This window comes from Plecotus auritus (genome assembly GCF_963455305.1).
Source record: "Plecotus auritus genome assembly, chromosome: 2".
Lineage (NCBI taxonomy): Eukaryota > Metazoa > Chordata > Mammalia > Chiroptera > Vespertilionidae > Plecotus > Plecotus auritus.
The window spans coordinates 225207943-225223968 of NC_137771.1; the positions used below are offsets into that span (position 1 = coordinate 225207943).

Below are 16026 nucleotides of genomic sequence, written 5' to 3' on the forward strand. Positions count from 1 at the left end.
GGAGGGGTTGGCCTGGTGGTTCCCGCGCCAGCTCGGGTTTGGAGAGGGGTCGGCGTAGTGCCACCTCCTCCCAACGACCCTGAAGGTGAGGATGGGTGGCGGGAGGGCGTCTGGGTCTCAGGCTCCATCCCTTCCCCCGCCCCCGGCCCGCCCCGCCTCTCCGGGAGGTCCTGTGCGGCCGCGGTTCTCCAGCAGGTGGCGCTGCGCTCGCTTTCATCCCGCGGCCGCGTCGGTTCCTGCGCCGGCAGCGGGGCGCAGCCGGGAGGCTGGAACTGAGTAGCGTCCCCCGAATCTGCGGCTTTCATGACGTCTCCCTGCCTGGTCCGGCACTTTTCCTCCCGCCGCGGATTTTTTTTCCGCCACTCTTGCCTTTTCCCTCTTCCCTCCACCCGGGCTCCCTCCCCCGCCTCTGCCCAAGCGCACACCCCCGCCCCTCCCCTCGCCCCCGCGCTCAGCCCTGCTCTCCGCTCGCGGCCGGAGGGAGCCAGCGAGACGGCCGCACCTGGCCGGAGAGGGCGGGCGGCGGGCGGCGGGCGGGATCCGCGGGACCCGGGCAGCCAGACCCAGAGCCGGATGCACCGCGAGGAGGATGGAGTCTCTTGACAGCCTCCGGGGGCTGCTGTGACCTTTGACCATCTGATTCCAGATTTTTTTTCCTGCTCTTCTTTTTATTTGCTCCCCTCGCCATCCATCGTGCAGTCAATGACTGACTCTCGCTCCGTTCCGAGAGAGGAGACCATGATTGAGTGAAGCCACCCTGTCTGCAACCAGGTAAGCGGTGCGTGGACTTGCTCGAAGGCGAGGCGCTGGCATCCATGTGGGCAGGACGCTCCGTGCCCTGGGGTCCCCTCTGCCCCTCCCCAGGCGCCGCTGCCGCTGCGGGCACCTCCGCGCGAGGAGGAGAAACGAGATGCCCAAGTCAGGGGAAGGGAGAAGCCGTTACATAACTAGCAGAAGGGAAATCTGCTTCACACGGTTTTCATGAGCAACTGGAAACTACCGGGAGGGGCGGGCGGAGAGGAGGGGTCTGCATGCCCGGGCGCGGAGCACCCCAGTCAGTTACTGTCGGCGTTTCAACAGCCTTCCACAGCCGGGCCAAGACGGAAGGCACGGATTAACGGGCAGGGGCGCCGTCGTGTGCAGTTGGGGAAAGCCCATTGTCTTTGTGGAAAGCTGTATCCTTGTTCTTCTTTGCTTAGGGGAGAGAGAGAGAGAGAGAGAGAGAGAGAGAGAGAGAGAGAGAGAAGTGAGGGGTGGGGGAGAAACGGGCAGAGGATGGGAACAATACCTCCCAGCTGTTTCCTATCAGCATAGCGAGGTGTGATGTGATGGCTACAAACAGTGGAGGAGAAGCTCTCTCTAAAAGTCAATGAATTATTGGGGGGGGGGGGTGACTGCAGATCAAATGAGATTTTGTGGCATTTAGGGAGTTGGGTGAATCCGCTGACTTGCTTCCTCCTGGGTATGTTTTTATTTGCATGGAGACATGGAGGTTGGGTTAGTTTAGACAGACATAGCATTCGTATTCCCAAACCCCAATAAGCCTCGGGGCGATCCACAGGTATATCTCTGGTATCAGGCTCAATATGGACAGACTCTCGGGGAGGAGGTGTATTTTAATAGGAACAGCCACACAGAAACGGGGTGAGGTTCGTGGAGAACCAGGATACCAGAATTTTCCAAAGAATCCCGCCTCCACTCCTATAAAAGGAAGGGGTGGGGAGAACCTCGTGTTGGGGAGTTGGAGATTTATTATATGTTTAGAGTGTCTCCTGCCTGCTTTGATCCAAAGTCAGGCGGTCCGAGGGAGCCCCCACAAAACAGGGTGCATGCAATGCCAGCCACATCCCTGCCCGCACCATCACCTGCCTGCCTTTCCCCTGCTGAAACCCGTGGGACCGGGTGCCCAGGAGCTGCTGAGAGGAGAGGGGCGCTTGCGACAGTCCAGGCTGAGCTAACTAAGCTTCGCCCATTTTGCCTGGAGAGAAAGCTCGAGTCTCCATGGCGACTCAGGTGGGAGGGGAGAAGGCAGCTCCAGTTACCAAAAAAAAAAAAAAAAAAAGATTGGACAAAACTTTCCCAGCTCCAGGCAAAGAAATAATCCAGCCGCGTGCCCTGTGAAGGGTCCTAGGGCACCCGGCTCTTCCCAACTTCCGGCCGGCGACCCTCAGGGGGCACCTAGGACCCAGCCGGTGCCCAGCAAACCTCCCTAAGTTGCCCCGGGGCTGAGCTGTTAGGGCCCCGGTTCCGGTTTCAGCACCAAGGCCAGAGCACAGCGCCCGGCTCCCACCTCGCGGTCTGCAGCCCCAGCCAGCGCAGTGTTAGCTCCTTCAGTCCCTTTCTCCGAAGGAAGGACTGATTGCCTTGCCCGGGCAGAATCAGAAGAGCTGATCCTCCACGGAACTGCGTGGGACAGAGAGGCTGCAAACCATCCATTTCACGCATGGCGGTGCATCAGAGTAGCTATTCAAAATCAAGAACCCTGATTTGAGATCCGAGATGAACTGAGAGTGGAGAAAGATCCGGTCCTTAAGGGAGAAAAGGGACACACGCACACACGCACACACACACACCAAAGATCGGTCCCTGAGGACAGTTTTCTCGGTTCAACCTTTGGCTTCAAAAGCATCCATTCATCCTTCACTCCCTCGCTTTCCTAACTTTCCCCGGGGGAGGGTGGGTGCGGAGGGGTGCAGATAGTAGAAAGGTGCTTGTGGGAACATCCTGGTCTGTGAGACACCAACCAAGTCCTGTCTAGGGGTCCTGGGACCCCCGCAGGAGAGTGGAGACATAGTTCACTCTTAGCTGGGACCTGGCGGGCTCCAGGGCAGTGCTGGTGAGCCCCAGGAGATGGAAGGTGTGTTCGTGAGATGCGTCCAGGTGACTGTCTTCAAGCCAGTGTGTGAGCAGCGTTGCTAAGTGTATGAGGTTGCAGGCCTAGGAAAGAGAGGGCTGGACTCCCTTTTCTTAACAGAAACAAGGAAGAAACTGCAAGAGGGGGCAGGTTCTTATCACCCGAGGTGCATTTCCACACTCCTCCCGGGAACACAGGTAAGTCCCTCTGGCATGCTGCCCTCGCCTTGGGCAAGGCTGGTCTCTGTCCCGCTCTCCTCGTCTTTGGTAGTAGGTCCTGGTACTCCCACCCCCCAAAGGGATGCTGATGAGGAAAAAGGTAGGGAAGGTGACAGCCGCGTTTCGAGTAGGAAGTTGTGACAAGTGGCGTTGAGGTGTCACGGGCACGGTTTGAAGTGCGGGACCCAGGCGGGGTCGGGCAGCTGTGGGGAAGTGCTAATGAAGCCTCCAGCACACGCCTGGCTGCTTTCCTCTTCTGAGGGTGCCCTATGCGGTGTGGTGTTCAGCTGCCTCTGGCTGGTTGCTTTTGAAGGTAAACAAGACAGATCCTGGTTTTTCTTGCTGGTCATGCCGTTGCTTTCTGAAGATGATGTACGCAGCGCACTGGGGACTTGGTTCAAGCCGCGTGTTTATACCTTCTAGCCTTTTGGAGGGGAGGGAAGGTCTTTTTTTTTTTTTTTTTTTCATGGTCGCTAGTGAAGGCAGAAGCAATCTAGCAATCTACTGCAAACCTGGGCGAAGGATGAGCTATTATGCTGCTTCTTCCACTTCAGTGTCTGACGGGTATCGGCCAGTTTGTCTCTGGTTTAACGTATGAAAGTGTTGCTCGAGAGAAGTGCTGCAGAGTGTTATGACTTAGAGCAGCTGAGCCCTGGCGCTGTTCCATCTGATACCGTCAGCGGCAGGGAAGTGGAGATCCCTTAGGAAGGTGAGGCCACGCGAGGGTGTGGATTACTAAATAAACCACGCAGTGTATGGGTGAGTGCTAACGTTCAATTTCTCTGGTGAATTGAAAGGTAAAGACAAGAATGTAAGTGATCTAGGATACGACACCACTCGATCAATAATCCCTCATGCTGGTAGAGTGCAGGCCCATGTGCTCAGGGCTAATTTACCAAACTACGACTTGCTCTCTTCCTCGGCGGTTAATGGCTGAGCAAAGTGTCATTGCGTCCTTATGACCGTCAACACACACTCCAAAATCATTGGTTTGCCCATTTCAGTCAGATTTGTTACGGAGAGCAACTTAAAATGTATCCCCGTGTGCTCAGAGCCATTTTGTAATTTTTATTTTATTTATTTTATTTTTTTAGAAATGTAATACTGCACCCTGGTATTTCATAAGCACCAGTACGTAACATATCCGTTCATATGGCCCAGGTCTTTATTTCCTGCGTAGGCTGTTTCTTTGGATATACACAAATGCTTGAATTTGCTCTCATGTTCCTCCCTGTCTTCTCACAAACGATCTCTGCTTTTCAGGACAAAAAGAAAATAAGACATGAGAATAGCTGTTTAATGATCAGTAGGAATAAAAAATCGTTGGAGATTAAAAATAAGTAAATGTAAATAACCTTATGGTAGCTTAACCCCATTCACTGATTTTCAAAGGTAGAAAGTATTGCTTTCCTCAAGAGTAGAATGTGGATCATGTGGATCTTCATGAAAACAAGATAAACCCATTTTATCATTTTAATCAAAATGAGCAGGTGTGCCGGATGAAGCTCTTCGTCTTTTCACTAGTTTTCCCTTCGTCGGATGATCTGTAAGTTACATGTAGATTAATAAAGGAAATGTACCAGCAAGAGGCAGGCTAAGGGAAGGAAGGGTGTTAGGGGAAGCAGCTATTTATTTTTACCCAATTTAAACTGATGGTATTTTTCAAAGCAGGTCTTTTTTTTCCTTTAATTCATTGTATCAGAACTTGAAGGTTGTTGAAATTGAGATGTTTAAATTGAACAAATTTGGATTTATAGCTTGTTAAGATGATGTTTATTATTTCTTTCCTCTATTTTCAATAATGTTATTTAGGTCCCAAAGAGAATTGGTTCATCTGGATTTTTACAAAATTATTACATTTTATTCATTAATATCCATAAAAGGGGAATTGGTAGTTAAGATCAAAAGTCATCGAGACACTTTTGTTGAATTAAGGCTTTATTTTTAGTTGTAGTGAAAGTGTTTAGGGAGATAGAAAAAGAAAATGAAGTCATTTGGGGTAAAAATACATTTTAAATGTATTTTAAATACTTAGTTCTAGAAAGAATTAGGATCCTGTGGAGAGAAGATGTCATCATAATTGCAGTCCATGCTCTACTAGTATTCTGCCCCTTGTCTGAGAAAACACTATACTCTCCACGTATTGATATCATTTGACTACCTCTACTTAATAACACAAAGTTATTTCCCTCAAATGAAGAAGGACCATGTCATCCTAAAAAGAATGTTCATTATCCCCTAAACCCGTGGTCGGCAAACTGCGGCTCGCGAGCCACATGCAGCTCTTTGGCCCCTTGAGTGTGGCTCTTCCACAAAATACCACGGCCTGGGCGAGTCTATTTTGAAGAAGTGGCATTAGAAGAAGTTTAAGTTTAAAAATTTTGGCTCTCAAAAGAAATTTCAATCGTTGTACTGTTGATATTTGGCTCTGTTGACTAATGAGTTTGCCGACCACTGCCCTAAACTATAGCCTTGATCAGTCTCACATTTCACATTTCCTCTCATGGCTATGCTTAGGACCGGGGACCTACAGTACATCGATATCGTATTGGTAGTTCTTTTAGTGATTAGATTTTGACTAGTATTCACCCGTCATACTCCCGGTCAAAGGGATGTGGTTTCTGCTATGAGCCAGCAAGTGAATCTACAGATAAAAAGACCCACATTCTCGCCAAGCGTTGTTTCGTGGGACTAAATCAGAACATGTTCTGTGCAACGTGAGAGACAGATCTAGAAATTCAGACAGAAATCCTGGTGCTGTAGCAGTGTCCTCTTTAAACTTACAAGCATCCACTTTCTTCCTGCCCAGAATGGGAATTGATTTTTTAAACGATGTTTTATATGTTTCTCATATCATCCAACAGAAATGTGTACAAGTGGCACATGAGCTCGGGCGGTGCGGCCTGGTGATTAAGAGCTCAGGCTCGGGTGTCTACACAAATGCATTAGCATCGAGCGCTAGGTGTATCTATCCATCAGCATTTACTAGATTAAAGGTGGCGACGGCCATTCCAACATCACAGTGGCTTACAAAACAAAGGGTTATTTCTCCTTCACGCTACAGGCCTCCGCTGGTCCGCTGTGGCTCTGCCCCCTTGTGCCCAGTCTGACCAGGGACATGGCATTGCAGTGTCAGAGGGAAAGGAGAATGCCAAATGAAGCAATGGCTCTTGCAAGTCCTGCTCAGATATGGTACACGTTATCCATTCCCATTCCACTGACCAAAGACAAGATACATGTCACTCCAATGCCAATGGTCAGTGAAACGGAGTTGTACATTTCTCCCACCGTGAGGTGCTGCATGTCATATGGCAACAGGTAGAGACCTAATCTTGCAGAGAGGGGAGTGAACAACTGGGGGCAATTATATAATCCACTGCACTAATTGTGTGGCTTTGATCAACCTTACTTAAGCTCTTGGTTTGCTTGTCCATAAGATAAAAAATAATAGTATTAACGTCTACCCCAGAAATGTTAATGAGGGTGCATGTGATCATGTAAGGTCCCTAGTACAATGTCCAGCACAAAGCAGGCACTTTATAGATTGTAGGTACTCTTTTCCACTTGTTACAATGTGTCATTAGGTTTAGTCCTCAACGAGGCTACGTGAACTATATTGATTAGATAGCTGCCGCAACTGAAAGCTCCCTGTATCTCATCAGGTAAGCAAATGGAAGACTATTTCTCCTTCCTGCAAACCTAAGTGGGTGATGCCCTCGGGGACCCAGGCTTTCGTCTCTAACCGTTGGCTTCCACAGTCTCCTGAGGGAAAGAGGGGGAGTAGATGATTATGTAGGAGCTGTTTGATGACCCAGGCCCGAAAGTAATTGTACCACTTCTGCCCATGTTCTGTGGTCATACCCAACTGCAAAGGTAGCTGGAAATGGTAGTTTAGCTCTGTGTCCTGGAGGAAGGGAAACTGGTAGGGCGAATACACTTGGGTCTTTGGCATATATACCCAAATGTTAAACATGCCCATTTGACTTGTTTAATATAAATGTCTGGCATCAAAGAACTACAGCTAATGTGGGTCAGGAATGGAGTGAGGCAGAGCAGACGATTTGTGCCAACGCTGAAAAGATTTCTGGTGGAAGTAGTATATTGTCGAGCCCTAGAATCATGCATCAGTGGTGCATTTTTTACAAATAATTCGTTGGGATCTTGGAGTGGGTGTACTGGATTCTTGCAAAAGAGATGCAAATGCCTATTGTTTGACTTCTGATAGCTGAACCATTAACTACAAAGAAGAGGTGACTTCACACCCAATGCTCAGGATCCAATGTCTGATCTTGACAGCTACTCGCACACTGAGTCTAAAGATGCTGAAGAATTAGGTACCGTCTCCCAGTGCCCAGTCCTCGCTGTTGACTAGCAATTTGCATTTTTGTTTTGCTTCACGTAAACATCTATAGGTTAGATACATGCTCTAAGTCTATGCTGAATTAACCGAACATTCGTCTGTGCCTCCTGAAAGTCGACCGTGTAATTTGCAAGTAGTCTTTGAGAACCCCTGCCTGTCTCAAGAGGAGCAGGTACCCTTGGAAACTTAAATCTATACCTTTTCGTTAGAAGGGAGAGACAAGCTTTCATGACAAGCTTACAGTCTAGGGAAGAGAAATGTCAGAAGGAAATAGGAGAAAGCTGTGAGAGAAAGAGCCAGAAGAAGTATGACGGTGGTTCATAATGCTGCCAGCTCCTTGTATGTCATTTCCACGCCTCAAACCTGGGTGCCAGAACCACCCAGAAGTTTTCGATTCCTGTTTTTAATGTAAGAGTCTCATCTATTAGTCTTTAAATAAAAGACACAATCGGTGCGATAAGAACGGTGCACTCTCGAGAAAAGCCACATTACAAAAGTGAGATAGAGGGCTTATCGTGGCAAACCTTCGTGCAGTCAGGTGAAGAAGAATCAGTTATACCATTGTTCGCTTTTACTTAAAATATCTTTTGACGCTTGGCATATTTCCAGAATTTGACCTTTAATAGCTACACCCTGTATTGTTACGGCTCCTTGGACCAGTCAGTCAACAAATCTTTAAGTGAATCTTCTCTGTAAAGAAGACAGAAGGGGAAACAGAGGAAATGTCCCGATACCAGCCCTCAGAGGCACTAGACTTTAAGGAAATAAGAGCATCAATAGAATAATCATGTAGAAAAAGAGAAACATGCATGAAATAAGACAGGGCTGGACTCTAAGGGAGAGGGGCGTTAATAAGGGCCGGTGTCGGTAGGAAGCATCTGCAGATATGGGGGGAGGTAAGGAGTCTTGGAGAAGAGTAGGGTTTTAGTGGGGAAAGGTGGCAGGGAGGGCTTTCCAAATGACAGATTCACCTGCATCCAGGCAGTATTGGCAATGAGGGTGGATCCGCAGAGGGACGGAGAAAACCGAGAGCCAGGCATTAGCATGAAACTTGAGGTCGTAGATCTCTGAGAAGTAACTGCTTTGAGAGGAACAAGAGGAAAGATACGCAGAGATTTTGACTTGGCAGCCATGGAAATGCTGGGATCCTGAGACAGCTGGATGCTGACAGGAGGGAAGAACAAAGCATGCTCCGAGCAGGAAACTGGCAACAGAAAAATGGTCTCCCTTTAGTGCCTCCAGTGGTGCTGAAATCGGAGATCACTGCTGAGCGGAGAGACCAGCTGATGATGGACTCAGCCCAGGAAAGCTCTACCATCGCACCCCAGGAGCAAGAGGGATTGCACGTGGCCGCCGTCCAGGTGTGGAGCTGAGGTCATTCCAGTGAATAAATAACGCGGAGGGAAGAAGGCTGAGTGAGCCCTGCCGCAAAGAGTTAGACTGAGGTTAGAGCAGCGACTTGTCATGCTCACTGTGAACCCCTAACTGAGGGCATGTCGTTGGGGGTTTATCCTTCCCCAGGCACTGTAGGGACAGGTATGCCCAGGCTTACGAATGGGATATTTGTTCATTCTTTTCTTTTCAAATATATTTTTATTGATTTCAGAGAGGAAGGAAGAGAGAGAGAGAGATAGAAACATCAATGATGAGAGAGAATCATTGATTGGCTGCCTCCTGCACTCCCCACACTGGGGATCGAGCCTGTAACCCGGGCATGTGCCCTGACAGGGAATGGAACCCAGGACCCTTCAGTCCTCAGGCTGATGCTCTATCCACTGAGCCAAACCAGCGAGGGCAGAGATTTGTTAAATCTGAAGATAACAAGACCGTTTAATGTTGGGATATGAAGCAGAGAGGAGACAGAACTGTTATCTCGTTTGCAAAGAAATGATGTTGCTTGATATTCATCTCACAGTCGTTCGGAGTTATGCATGTCAAACAGAAGCATTCTCTCTGCCCATCACTTAAGGGTTCATGGGGGGTCCCTGGGGGTTTTGCCTGGCTCAGAACAGCATGAATGAGGCCACGAGAAACCTGGAGCCCGGGGAGACTCCTCTCAGAGTTCCCACTGAGCTGCCACCAATGAAAACACATGAAATTACATGGCCCTCCACCCACTTAGTCCAGGAATAAACCACAATGGCCATTCAGCACAATGTGAGGGGTAGGTCAGTTCCAGAACTACCAAATAAATGAAGATCTTTTTCACAAGACCTCAAAATCACAAAAATAATGGGCAAAAATACCTTGCCCTGGATTTTGTTTTTCAGGGAAATTGTTGGGCGTGCATCATTGAGATAAGAATTTTGATTCTCTCTTCCTGTTGTGTGCGTAAGTGGAGTTTATTTTAACCAGCATTGCTGAATCCTTGGTGAGTCATGGCTTTGGTGAGGAGAACAACGAGGTGATGCTGGGCTCTGGGTAATAATGGCTATTACGATGTGGAGTTATTGGGTCAGGAAGTATACCTTGCCTGAAAAGTCCTTGTTATACATAATCACCAAAACAATACCAAAGTCATCCATAGTAGCCTACCTATAATGTGTGTAAAACCTGGATTTTAGGGCAACTGATGAAGAAGACGACACTGTGGTCATAGTGACACACAAAACTCGAGAGAGGATAATTCAATTAAAAGCCACCAAATATTTTCAAATAAACCCTCAATTTTTGTCACTGACTTAACAAGATTTCCTTTAAACAAGCAATTGTTAAATTATAACTAGATCTTTTTTGGTTACCCTCCCCCAACCGATCCAAAGTAGACTGTCCTTTTATTGCAAAAGTAGCATCAGGAGGCTGTTGGCACTGAGGAGGGACCCTGGGTGTCCTTGTGAGAAATCAGAATCCTCATCTGACTGCCCAAGATCTTATCATGTGCAAGTATTTTTCTGGTTCACTCCTTTCTCCACATAAGGAATCTGGACCCACATTACTTCTTTCCTTGCTAAATTTCCAGATGAGCTGGAATGAAGCAGCACTGGCCCAGGGAGAGCCACAGACAGAGTGCTGAGCGATGAGCCCGCCTACCCATCGTGACGTTTTTCCAGGCCGGTTCCAGACACAGGGAAGCTGGTTGGGTCATCTAACCACAGAACAGATCAATCCACTCTGTGCCCTGACAGCACCCCCAAGGTTTCATAAACGACCAATACCATGAGAAAAAGCAAGAGCATTCCCATTGAGTTGCCTAAGAGAGGAAAAACCTTGGGGAGGGCCCTGGAGCCCTTAACACAAGCAAAGGATCTCAGAGAGTGGGAAGAGGAAGGACACAAGTTTTTAATAAGCAGAGAGAAGATATATGCAAGAGGACCTCTGTGAAACCAGAGCTTCTCACACTGGGCTGTGTTTAAAGGGGAGGGAGGGTAACCTTTCTGCTGCATATCAGAAAAATCAAGAGGATAAGCTAGGTGACTCCTTGAGTTAAAAGCCCAGGTCGCTAAATATGAGATGTCCATGGGGGTACATTTGAAAATGTCACCAAAATCCAAGGTCGTGTTCTTAGGATTGACCTTTCTCTCGCGCTGTGGCCACTCTTCCGTGGGCCTCATGGTGCAGCCACTGCACAGACTGATGCGTGCCTGCCCGCTTCACCTCTGTGCCAGGCTCAAACCCCTTGCCAACACAGGGTAGACTTAGACATCGCTGCTCCTCTTCTGTGTTTCTCCCTAGGAGTTCCACGAAAGAACCATTCCACGTATGGTGTTTGAATAATATTTCTGTAATGTCTAATGTCTTCTGATTCCCATCAAACTGTTAGAAACTATTTTAAATTATAAAAGCTTTGTGTGGAAAATGAATACAGGCTATATATGCCATGCAGTCAGATGATAGCTATCTCTAGAAGTTCAGAGAGGACCCACTGAACAAGAAATAAAACACATAAACGCTGTGAATCAGAGGGAAACTTAAGAGGAAAAGAGATTTTTTTTCCCCCCTTACAGACATTTACCAGTGAAAACATCTATTTAAATGTCACTCAAGTACAGTACCTGAACGGAGGAGGAGAAGGAATCAAGTGTGTTTCCAATTGGACGAGGAGGTAGTGCGTGCTTCCCTGAGCCGTGTCAAAGCAGAGCTCAGTCATTCCCAGGTCATTGATTCCTGACAGGCCTGCGTTGCTATTTTCCTCTGGGTTGCTCTAAAGATCCCCAAAACCCAAGCCTGCACCGCCAGCTGTAACCACAGCTCCTTTCACGAACCCTGAGAGATTGGGGTTCACGTTGAGTCATGTGGTCCTGCGGAGAGAGCATTGACAGACGCTGAGCCCTGGTAAAGAAGCTCTTTAACTTCTGTGTATACCAGGTTTCCCAGCTATAAATAGGGATCATTCCAGAAAACAAGGTCAGTGAATTAGTAAGCCATTTTCTATAGCCTCTGCTTCTAAGAGGACATGGGAAATTATAATCGGCAATTGAATGATCTTACAGTTTTAAAATGCCAAGTATACATGTTACGTCCGGAGGCAGATGCTACTTAGAGCTTGACTTGTAGGCCTTTAAGAAAGAAACAAGTCCAAATGGTGTGGCTCAGTGGTGGAGCATCGACCTATGAACCAGGAGGTCACGGTTTGATTCCCCGTCAGGGCACATGCCCAGGTTGCAAGCTCCATCCCCAGTGTGGGGTGTGCAGGAGGCAGCCAATCAATGATTCTCTCTCATCACTGATGTTTCTATCTCTCTCTCCCTCTCCCTTCCTCTCTGAAATCAATAAATAATATTTTTGTAAAAAAGAAAGAAACAAGTTCAAGAGTAGAATAATGACTCAGGTACATCAAGGACATCCACATCACCAAAGACTGGCCTGTGTCTAGCACGGCACACTCAGCACACAGGGAAATGAGCCTGTGGTTTAGAAAGATCTTTAACAACTGCATTGGAAATCCTAGGTTGTGACTTTGTTTACTCCCGAGTTGAAGAGATGATCCAAATAACTCAATTAAACCAGAACACCCCGTTCCTGAAGCAGTTTCAATCATCCAAGTTTTATAGCAAAGTCAATACTGAATCCTGTGGGTACAAATGACCTTTATAATATGCACGGGCTGGTGAGGATGGCTGGGAGAGACCTCCGAATGTACGTACACCCGTCTGACCACAGTGTATGTCTGTGGTCCCCATACAAGGCCCATCCCCGGCCCCTCCACCCACGGAATGTAAGAGAGGGTACGTGGGCGCAGCCTGCCTCCTGGAAACCCATCTTCTCTTTCTCTGAGATCACACTTCCCTTTAAAGTAAGTATCCGATTTTCACTCTCCCATCTTCTTAACATTTCAACAGAGTCAGGAATGTTCATCGCTACTTCAGAAAAGTTAGTAAATTTTGACATTAATGAAGCCTGTACTCGTACAGCTTGACCAAAGACAATGAAATCCATTCAGTTTACTTTCCCTGGGCGTGTCCCATTTATTTGTTACACGATTAAGCTGTACGCAGGGTAGGGAAAGATTCAAATGAGCTAAAAGAATTCAGGAAGGAAGGAGGAAGACTGTGGGGAGGGAGCAGCACAGACAGTAAATATCTGGGTGTATTTATATGTTTTAACTAAAGCCAGATCCTCTGGCTGACACTATTCTGTTGCCTGTTTGTTTTTAACCGGCTAATAGATCATCAGCTTCTTTCCAGATCAGTCATGTGGTGGTTGTAGGTTTCTTTGGCTCCACTTCCTTCTTCTGTGGCCTCGCTCCCCACACTTCAGCCCCTTGCCGATGGCCTCGGTGGTTCCAGGACCAGGAAAGGGACTTGCTTCCTCAAGGCCTCTTCACTCCCTGTTTCTTTTGCCTGAAACATTCTCCCCCCAGATTTCCCTTTCTTCCTTCAAATCCTTAGATTTGCCACCCTCTCGGGGAGGGTTCCATTGCTCCTCTCTGTAAATCTGTGATTGCACCTCCCTCCACCGTCTCTGCCATGCCCGCCTTCCCTGAGTTACTGTCCCCATGGTGTTTGCTACCAGCTAACGTGCTGCCTAAATTAGATGTTGATTTTCATGCTGTCCCGTCACCTGCAATAGAAGGTCAGCTCCTCCGGGGTATAGATTTTGTCTGTTTTGTTCACTGGTTGTATTTGTCAGGGTTCTTTGGAGAAATAGAACCAAAAGGAGATTTCTATCTATATCGGTATAGATATAGGTATATAGCTCCCTTTTGTTCCAGGTATGGATAAGTGAAATATAGACATAGGTAGATACAGATGAAGAGATTTATTAGAAGGAATGGCCCATGCAGTTATGGAGGCTGAGAAGCCCCAGGATCTGCCATCTGCAAGCTGGAGCCCCAGGGAGCCAGTGGTGCCATTCAGCTCAGGTCTGTGGGTCTGGGAGCCAGGGGATCTGATGATGTCAATGTCAGTGTGAGGACAGGAGAAAGCAGAAGGAGATGCCCCAGCTCAAGCAGTGAGACGGAGATATGCGGGGGGGGGGGGGGGGGGTGCGAGTTGTAAATACCTCCTTTTTTTCCTCCTGCTGTTCTACTAAGGCCCTCTGTGGATTGGATGAAGCCCACCCATATGGGGAGGGTGCACCTGCTTTACTGAGTCTACTAATTCAAATGCTGATTTCATCCTAAACATCCTCACAGACACACCCAGAAATATTCAGCCTGGGTGTATAGGAAGGGCGTCAACCTGACATAAATTAACCATTGCACTGGTGAGTCCCTAGCATCACAAATAGTGCCCAGCAGTAGGAGCTACTCCATACTGATGAGTAACTGTAGACTATTATTGTGATGGCTGCGTTGTAAGTTCTAAAACATGTTTGCTGCGCATCTGTAACATTCTGGACTCTGGGTAGTTTTCCTTCTTTGTTGTTGTCAACAGTGCTATTATCAGCATCTTACACAGACCATGCACTCCACATTGGAATGTCTCTTTAGTATGAAGTATTATAAAGGTAATGGCTGGGTAAAAGCTCTTGTTCCATTTCACCAAATTGCCTTCCAGAGAGGCTATACCAGGGGTGGGCAAACTTTTTGACTCGAGGGCCACAATGGGTTCTTAAACTGGACCGGTGGGCCGGAACAAAAGCATGGATGGAGTGTTTGTGTGAACTAATATAAATTCAAAGTAAACATCATTACATAAAAGGGTACGGTCTTTTTTTTTTTAATTTCAATAGTTTTATTCATTTCAAACATTTTAACAAGAAGAATGTAAACACTAATTATTATAATTTGAAACTTCAAAAAATGGAGGAATCATAGCACAATAACATACCTTATATTGAAGATGGCAAAGGCAAAATAAAATTGCCTAACAAAGGAAAGGTACAGAAGCCTTTCAAATTAAACTTAAATATAATAAAATAATTTAAAACTAAAACAAATAGGAAAGAACAAAATGTGTAAACAGTAAATTAAACATTTTCTTTAGTGCAACTTCCAAATTATGCCCGGGACGTAGATGTAGATGGCAATGTAGACTGGGTTGAAAGGTTTTTGGTCTTTAAAACATCCACTTCAGTGGGAACAGTGTTGTTGGTCTCCTTTTTAGCTAATGCTCTGACACTGTGCTCTCCAGGGGCGTGTCTCCCTACATCACCACGATAAGGTGTCTCCGCATTCCCAGGGTGATGTCGGGGGACGCGTCCGCGGGCATTACAAGGAGCCTCTGGAAGATTGAGAGGTTGTTCCTTCTACTGAATGGGGGATATAAATCGGCCCACTCAGAAGAAGGAGCTGCGGGCGGCCGTGTTTCCCGACGTTGCCATGTTAACACTGCTGCTGGTGAAGGAGGGAGGGGAGAGCAAGAAAACCCTCCGCTCTTTCAGCTCCGCGGGCCGGATAGAACAGCCGAACGGGCCGGATCCGGCCTGCGGGCCGTAGTTTGCCCACGGCTGGGCTATACCTATTTCCCTTCCACCAGAACCCAGCAAAAGGACACTCCCTGATCCACTGATCCACTGACTGCATTAGCAACCTAACTAGATGCAAGGATGTTTAAAGAAACTGAACCAGGCCAGTTTGGCTCATGGACTGAAGGGTCCCAGGTCCTATTCTGGTCAAGGGCATGTACCTTGGTTGGAGGCTCGATCCCGGATCCGGCTGGTGCATGTAGAAGGCAACCAATTGATGTTTCTCTCTCTCTATCTCTTGCCCTCAGTTGATGATTAACAAAAAAAAAAGAAAGAAAGAAACTGAACTGGTCCTTCTCAGCTGTGAGAATCTGTGCCCACTTGAGCCACACAGCCACGCAGACCAGACCAATTATAAAGAAGAAATTAATATCAGACATTGGGCAAAAACTTTCCTATGGTGGAACTTATATAATATGAGTTTTCAGAAATAAAGACGCAGTCATTAAGCCAACTGATTCTCACAAGAACCCCATAAAGAAGGGCACAGGGTAGGTACTCAATACGGGATATTGTCCCATTCAGTAGATTGTGAACCAAAGACAAAGTTTATACAGGTACATCGTGCAAGATAACCAGGACTGTACACAGTCACAAGTCCTAACATTTGGCCTTGAACTCTTCCCACCTCTGCTCTTTCAACATTCCCCCAATCTGTGAGTGGCCAAGATGTGTTCTGGAGAAGAGGTTTGAAAAGAGTCAGTAAAACTGTGGTAGTATATTAGCTTCTTAAAATACTACCATGA

At 47.3% G+C, this 16026-nt stretch overlaps 1 protein-coding gene across 1 annotated transcript in view; it reads left to right on the forward strand.

Moving 5' to 3' along the window:
- The first annotated feature begins 240 nt into the window (after positions 1-240).
- The window catches only part of KCNJ6 (potassium inwardly rectifying channel subfamily J member 6), a 180251-nt gene continuing 164465 nt past the window's right edge, over positions 241-16026 (forward strand). The window contains exon 1 of the mRNA XM_080651881.1: positions 241-771. The gene's annotated coding sequence lies outside the window, so the exon portion shown is untranslated. The remainder of the gene's footprint in view (positions 772-16026) is intronic.